Genomic DNA, 8522 nt, shown 5'->3' with positions numbered 1-8522 from the left:
ATCTGACCTTCGCTCATGGCCTGCTGCTGCTTCAACAGCTGAGACTCCAGGTTACTCATCTTCCGGCCCACAGTGCTTCCTGAAAGAGAGACTGGTTCAGTGTCCCCACAGCCACACCAGCTCCAGGTACTCAGCCAGTCACAGGAGCCCTGGGGGTGGGGAGTGGGGGTGGACGTTGGGCTGCTCAACACCAGGTCAGTGGTTCAAACCCACCAACTGCTCTGAGATTATCTGATCCCATAGAGATGGATCGTCTCAGGAAACCCTACATAAGAGAGCTAGGAGAGTTTGGAACACGATTGTGGTGGCCAATGGACAATTCTGCTGGACTTGGACATTTGATTGAAATATGGGAATGATTTGATTAAGCTCAATTAATCATCATCATCATCATCATAAGATCGCCAGGAGTCAGAATCGACAATGAGTTGGAATCGCCCAGCCCAGCCCGCTCACCTCGCGAGCTCAGGGCCTGCACCTGGGCCTCCGTGCTCTTGGTGAAATTGCTGAAAGTCTCTCCCAGAGCCTGCAGCTCCTTCTGCAGCTGGGAGTCTGTGCGGGAGAGGGCATGTGCACCACCATCCAATGAGAGGGCTCCGTGCCATTGCACCTACTCATAATGCCCCCCCCAACCTCCCCCATCACTGCCCCTCCTCCCTGCCCACCCCTGGGACCCTCACTTTGGGATCGGACCACAGAGACGACCACCAGCAGCAGGAGGCTGAGGGCCAGGGAGAGCAAAAGAAGACAGGGTACCGAGCAGAGGCGCTTCCAGAGGCACTGGCGAGGAGACAGCCCTGCGAAAGAAGAGGGGGTCAGGGAGCTCTGAGCAGCTTTGGGGTCCGGGGAGGGGTTCGTTGAGTAGGGAGACCCAACGAACTGCCATTGAGTCAACTGCAATCCATAGCGGCCTCAAGGCACCACCCAGACAGGGGAAGAAACCTGGGGCTGGGGAGCCAGGGCTCAGGGCTACAGGAGCAGGGGAGAAAAGCGAGGCGCCCCACCCGCCCCCAGACCCTGGGCTTTGGCTGCCATCTCGTGGCCGGACTGTGTCACTGCAGTCGATGAACCTCGGGGCCCGTGCCCCTGGGGTAGAGGTTTGCAAACTGGGCGAGACTGGAGGCCACCGGGGTGTCGCTGCTCCCCAACCCCGAAAGGGCACGAGAAGGGATTTCTTTCTCTCACCAGGAATCTCATCCTTCCTCGGCTGAGGACAAGAAGCCAGATTCCAGCCCCCTCCTGTTGATCTCATGCAGAGAAGAGAATGACCTGTCTCCTCTGCCCTGGGGAACCCGAGGGCAGAACCTGGATTTCTGGGCGCCTCCCCCGCGGCCCCTTCCTTCTCCCTTCACTGCCCACCCCGACACCCCGAAAGCACTGTCCTCGCCCAGCCAAAACAACCTTCCCTATCTGTGTGGGTTGTAAGAGGGGTTATGTTTGAGTTGGATTGGGTTTGTTTTGAAGAAGACAGAACTTAATTTCTCTCTCGCATAATAATCTGGTGTTTCTGATGAAGGAGGGCCTCTTCTACCCCCACATCAGAGGCCCCAGGAGACCGAGCTCTACTCCCTAAACTCCACTCACGCCCCTTGAAAAGTTGTTCCAGATCCCTGAAGCTGAATCTTCCACCTCTGGGCTCCCTAAGCCACTGCTCAAAGGCTCCCTCCGGGAGCCCCCCTTTCGACTGCACCCCCCGTGCTCTGGCCTTTCCCTCCCTGATAAGGGTTCCCTCGGCTCCCTGATAGCTCTCCCAGCCTTGCATCTTCCGCCTCCTCTCAGATGTATCTGGCAGCAAGTGAGCCCTGATATCTCTCTCTCTCTCTCTCTCTCTCTCACACACACACACACACACACACACACACACATGCTCACTGAGTGTCTGAAGAGAAGTCGGGGGCTCACTTTTTCACAGTAGGAGGTCACGTCATCTTTCCAGCTTCCAGTTGGCCCATACCCACGCGCCCCCTCCCCGGTGTGGGTGTGCTGAGATGGATGCCAGGCCGGGGGAGTGCCTGGAGGCCTGCAGAGGCCTGGGGCACCCGGTACCCACTCTGCCCAGAAAGAAGCCAGCCCTGGCGCGGCGGTAGCAAGAGCAACAGTGGCTGGTCTCTCGGTCCCCTCACCTTTTCTGAGCTGATGGGGGTCAATCTCCTCATTGTCCAGATGCTGAAGATCTTGATACTCCTTGATCATGATTGCACCGCCAGCCCTGGCCTTGGCCCAGGTTGGAGCTGAGAGTGGGGCTGACCGGAGCCAGAGCTGGAGTGTGGGGATTTACTTCTCTCTAAGGGGCTCAGGGGACACCTTCCTCTTCCCTCCATCCCCGCCCCATCTTAACATCCCAAACCCATCCTGACAGACTAGTGCTATCCAACCCCCTCCCCACGCCTGCCCCTCACCCACTCCCCCTTGCCTTGCTTCCCACGTTTTACTGGAGGAAGATCTCCTGGTCTCTCTCCCAGGTCCCGTGTTGCAGTGCAGGTCCCAGGCTAGAAAGAACACTAATGGTGGAAGGTTTGGGGTAGGGGGACAGCGTGGCACTCGGGGTAAGGGCACAGGGGCCTACAGGGGCCCTGAGCCTGTAAATCCGTGTGTCCGCGTGTCCCCGAGCTCACCTAACCGGGCAGCTCCTATGCCCAGGACTTTGGACAGTAAACAGAAGGGGAAATGGAGTTGGTACTCGGGGGTGAGTGGGGGTGGAAGTGGAGGAGGGAAGTGCCTCTACACTCCCCTCCTCCCCCCCACGAGGGCCCCCTGGTCCATGTTCCCCCCACTCCCACATGGCCAGTCTCTGCACTCTCATTGCCTGGCTTGGGGAAGGGGGGCCGGGCCAGGAAGGGGGTCAGGGCAGGGGACCAGAGTGCAGTATGATCTTTGCCCTCTGTCCTCCCGCCTCACGTCCTGCCTCTGGATTTCCCAGAATGGTCAATGCCTCCAAACACGCCTGACCAGGTCCAGAGGGTCTTCTTCTGTACCCTTGCCCAATCCCAGCCCTGTGACCCTAGCATCGGAGGCCAAACCCACATTTTCCGGAGGGGCTCAGCCTAAACGCTTGGGCCTGACCACTTCCCTCTCAGGAAAGCGCGGGGCTAGGGGGTCAGGAAAGGGGTCAATGCACCTCTGCGATGCCTCCAGTGAGCTCAGGGTTCTCATGCATGAATACCTTTCCTCCCTACTGGACGCAACTCATTTCACAGATGAGGAACCTGCGGCCCTGGAGGGTGGGTGTTTGCTCAGATTCCAGAAGGAATGGAATTGGGGCTGCTCTGAGAACCACCATCCCACCCCCCAAACCATCCCCTCCACACCACTGAGTCCCAGAGATGCTGGAACACGGCAGGCCGGCAGTGGGCAGTATCCGGAGAGGGCTGTGCTCAGCAAGGAGTCTATGGATTAGAATGATGCTAACTGGATGGTGTCAAAGATGCTAATAAGTCTCGCCCCCTTCTGGTCCCTAACGTGAAGCCAGGCCAATTAATTCCACCTGGCAGTGATTTCCAGGAGAAATAGAACTCTGAAATTGGGGAGTCTTGCCGGCATGGTGAGAAAGATTCAGGAACAGATAGGACTTAATTTCTCTCTCACATAATAATCTGGTGTTTCTGATGTCCCCTGCGTCCAGTGTGGCCATGTGGGTGCCCCTGTTCATTTGGGTCATGAACACCAGGCTGCTGTTTGTCTCCATGCTTGGGATGGGGGCCAGCCACACTGGTGACCACTGGGCTGTTGGTGCTTGAAGCTAGTCTCCTTAAGCCAAGGCATCACACTGCCAATGGTCAGTGCAGCACCCGTGGTTGGAGGGGCCACAGCGGGCTGAGGGCTTTCGATGATGGAAATGTCTTGCTTCTTGGGCCAGATGCTGGCTCCCCAGTGTGTTGTGCTTGCTTGGAAACGTGCAGAAAATTGCCCACTGTCCACATTGTACCGATCTGATACCGGAACAGGAAGGCTTAACAATCTGTCCAGTACCCATCTAACCAACCCCCTCTAAAACCAAACTCACTGCCAATCAAGTCCATTTCAATTCACGGTGGTCTATAACACAAAGTAACGACCCCAGAGAATGCAAATATTTACGGGAGTAGAAAGCCTCATCTTTGTCCTGGGGGAGCAGCTGGTGGTTTCAAACTGCTGGCCTTGCAGCCAGCAGCCCAATGTGTAACCACGACACCACCAGGGCCCACAGGCAGGTTTGAAATCCCCAGGGGCAGCATGGACAATCACCTGGTGGTTTGCTTCTCTTGAGATTACACCAAGAAACCCCTTGGCTGCACATGCACCGCACAGAGTCACCAGGGGTCAGGATCAACCAGACCAACAATCACGAACATCTCTGCAACGCAGGTCGTTTGCCCTGGAGCGCTGCAGCCAATGTATCACTCCCAATCAGGGGAGAGGAGAGAAGTGTCGATTTAGAAGGCAGGCCAGCCACTGGAGATCCCCTTGCAGAGGGGTCTCGGGGAGGAGATGAGCCAGTCAGGGTGCGATGTAACAATGATGAGAAATACAACTTTCCTCTAGTTCCTAAAGGTTTCCTCCCCGCTCCCACTACCATGACTCGAATTCTATCTTGAAAGACTGGCTAGACCAGAGGAGGTACACTGGTACAGATAGGAACTGAAAATACAGGGAATCCAGGACGGATGAGCCCTATAGGACCAGTGGTGTGAGTGGCGAAACAGGGAGGGTAAAGGGAGAATGGGTAGGAAAGAGGGAACCGATTACATGGAACTGTGTGTGACCTCCTCCCTGGGGGACAGACAACCGAAAAGTGGATGAAGGGAGACGTCGGACAGGGCAAGATATGACAAAATACCAATTTATAAACTATCAAGGGCTCATGAGGGAGGGGGGAGCGGGGAGGGAGGGGAAAAATGAGGACCTAATGTCGGGGGTTTAAATGGAGAGAAAATGTTTTGAGAAACAATGTACAAATGCGCTTTACACAATTGATGTGTGTATGGATTGGGATAACAATTGTATGAGCCCCTAATAAAATGTTAAAAAAGAGAAGAAGAAAAAAGAAAAAAAGAAGGCGGGCCGGCAAGGAGACCACAGCAGTGCAAAGCAGACAATCTTTGGGGTGTCTTCTTTGAAATCAGGACATAGAGAATCTGTCCGGTTGGCTTCAGAATGCACACTTTGGGGAGTCATGCAGAGATGGTTTACAGTAACTCAAGTTTCGGGGGAAACCGCTGTTGGCCAAGGGCAAGCCAACAGAACAAGAGGGCTCAGTAACTCTTAGGCCAGTGGCGGGATGTCTTGGTTCACTAGCTAGATAGCGGGGTCCAGCTCTTAACCCCCAACAGTTAGGGAAATAAGAGAGGCCTCTCAGCGGTGTCTCAGCCTTTTGAGGTGATGTCCACATGCAACCTGTCTGCTTTTGAGCATTGTGGCGACTTACAAAGATTCCCTAGGAAAGTACGGCAGGCAAAGTGCATTTTATAAGAGGGAGCTTTCAAACTACATTAAGATAACTTGGGCTACCTAACAACCCCCTATAGCCACGTTCCCCAAGCTCAGTGATTAGGGACAGTGTATATGAGAGGGTACCCCCCAAAAAAAGGAATTGTTATTTCAAAGCTATGTATTTAATTTTTTTTATACAACAACCTTATCATCTTCAAAGTACTCTCCATTACACTTCACACATTTGTCAGATCTGTGATTCCATTCTTGGAAACATTTTTTAAACTCATCTGTATGGATGGCTGACAGCACCTCCTTTGTTTTCTTCTTCACCTCTCCGTCCTCAAATCGCTGTCCTTTCATGTTCCTCTTCACCCGAGGAAACAAAAAGAAGTCTCACGGAGCGAGATCAGATGAGTAAGGTGTGTGGAGCAAGAGAAGCATGCTGTTTTTTGCCAAAAACTAGTGTACTGAGATGGCTGCATAAGCAGGTGCATTGTTGTGGTGGCAAAACGACTCCCCTGGTCTGCCATAAATCACGCAGTTATGTCTGATTTTTTGTCACACACTGTTATGCAATCTTTTCAGAACCCCTAAATAGAAAGCTTGATTAACCGTCTGACCTGGTGGAATGAACTCCAAATACATGAGTCGATGTTTTTTCTGTTTGGGAAGTTGTCTGACATCCAAAAGGAGTTTTGTCATCCGTCAACATTTCACCTTTTTTGAAATGATAAAACCACTTGTACACTTGGGTTTTTCCCATGGCACCGTCCTTGTAAGCTGTGTTCAACATCACAACAGTTTCTGTGGCATTTTTCCTGAGCAGGAAACACAATTTCATAGCTGCATGCTGTTCTCTTAAATCAGCCATCACAAAAAATGAAGTTGGAGTGAGTGAAACTGCTTCTATGAAAAAATTCACTGTGGCCAGAGAGAACCTTCCCAGGAGACGCCACTGGATGCACTAACTCAGAGCGAGTTGCTTGATGCTCACCTAGTGGGGGAAATGCATACTACGAAACCTCTGCCCAGTGGAGTCTTTTTCGTGTTTTGGGGGAGTAACCCTCATAGACCATGGGTGAAAGACACCTAGCACCAATAACTTTAGAATGAGAGTTTGAGGTGATAAAACCTTGGGAAAAAGCCAAACACATAGCATAGTACATATATATATATCCTTGGTCACCAGTTTACAAGTAAATTTCTCTGCACACTACCAGAGATAACACTGAGAATCAAAAAAGCGACTACAATTGAACCTGTGCCCCCAGTGGTGGTAGATATGCAACTCAATACCAAACACCGCCATCAAGTCAATTCCTAGCCACCCTATAGGATAGAGCAGAACCCTCTGTGGGTTTCTGAGGATGTAAATCTTTAAGGGAGTAGAAAACCTCATCTTTCTTCTATGGTTCCAAACCGCCAACCTTGTGGTTCACAGCCCAGCGTGTAACCCACCTATCCTCTACTGCTTCCCCTTTCAAGATCCACACCTGGGATTGTGCAGGGCTTTCAGGGGCAGTGCCTCCCATCCTCATTTCCTGACGCTGAGTAACAAAGACTTAGAAACTTAGTGACTGAAAACAGCACCCACTTATTAGCTCACAGTTCTATGGGTCAGAAGTCCAGGGTGCTCAGGGTCTTACTAGGCTGAAACCAAAGAGATGAGGGCTCACTCTAGTCCCGCCCCTGTAAGCAACAACTTCTTTTATGATCTAGCCGCAGAAATAACACTCCACGAGGGATGGGAACACCAACAGGAAGCCATTGAGGGGCATCTTAAAGGCTGGTTGCCGCAGCTCTGTGTGAATAGATGAGGAAATATAGATTAAAAAACAAGTTACCGTTGAGTCAGCTTCCACTTAGGGCGACTCCATGTGTTTGTCTTCATTATCCGGCGCTGCGTGAACAAGAATACCACACGTGGTGGCGTCTACAAACCTAAATCGTAATTTGATCATCGTTTAGGAGGTAAGTCTGAGGCTTGGGCACTGGCTCAAGGGGGTGGCTTTCTATCAATGTTGGCTCTGCAGAAAGGTCCTTGTCTCTGCAGACTCTGCTTCCGGGTTCCTAAGAGATCTCCCCGCCAGGCAGCACTCGTTCCCCATCTCTGATTGCCTAATCCTACCTCACTACCATAAAGAAAACACATTCCCAATGGAATTATAACTTCAGGCATAGAGTTAAGGATTTACAACACATATTTGGTAGTGGTAGTGGTGGTGGTGGCAGGGGGGGGGGCGATTCATTCCATAATGTCCCACCCTTTGCCCCTCCCCAAACTCACGTCTTTATCACGTGCAAAATGCAACCGCTTCATCCCATCATCCCAAAGGTCATAAACCAACTCCAAGTCCCAAATCTCATCTTCTGAATCATCTAACTCCAATATGGATCAAGGGTTAGGTGTGTTCCCATCTTGCAGCAAAACCCTTCTTCACCTGTGAACCTGCAAAATCTACACTACAAGCCACCTGCTTCCAAAGGTCCCAGGTGGGGCAGAAACGAGGTAGACATAAGTAAAGGAGGGATAATAATAACAACAGGCACCAGGTAAGTTCAAACCCAGCAGAGCCATGATGGCGCTCCAGGTTTGAAACGAATCCTCCCGTGTGAGATCACGTGGGCAACGGACCGCCAGACTCAGTGCTGTGGCACGCCCTCTTCCTTCTGGGTGGCGGCCCCTCAATCCCCCACCTACCGAGCACAGCGGGTGAAGGTCAGGGTCATTCCAAGTAATACTGCCAAGGGCTGACACCAAAAGGATCGTGGATAGATGTTTTCTGTGCTCTTTTAGCAGAAGTCCTTTTTTTTTTTTTTAATAAAAATGACCCTGTAGTTATAACAGCAAAAGCATTTGTGGTGGGGGAGTGCAGATTGGGGACCCAAGACCCATCTGTAGGCAACTGGACATCCCCTTACAGAAGGGCCTCAGGGAGGAGAGGAGAGTAGTCAGGGTGCAGTTTAGCAACGATGAAACATACAACTTTCCTCTAATTCCTAAATGTTTCCTTCCCCCCCACTATCATGATCCCAATTCTACCTTGCAAGTCTGGCTAGACCAGAGGATGTACACTGGTACAGATAGGAACTGGAAACACAGGGAATCC

Source organism: Echinops telfairi, unplaced genomic scaffold (assembly GCF_000313985.2).
Source record: "Echinops telfairi isolate 266 unplaced genomic scaffold, ASM31398v2 ScPeMD7_2010;HRSCAF=2546, whole genome shotgun sequence".
Lineage (NCBI taxonomy): Eukaryota > Metazoa > Chordata > Mammalia > Afrosoricida > Tenrecidae > Echinops > Echinops telfairi.
This window is presented reverse-complemented; position numbering follows the sequence as displayed.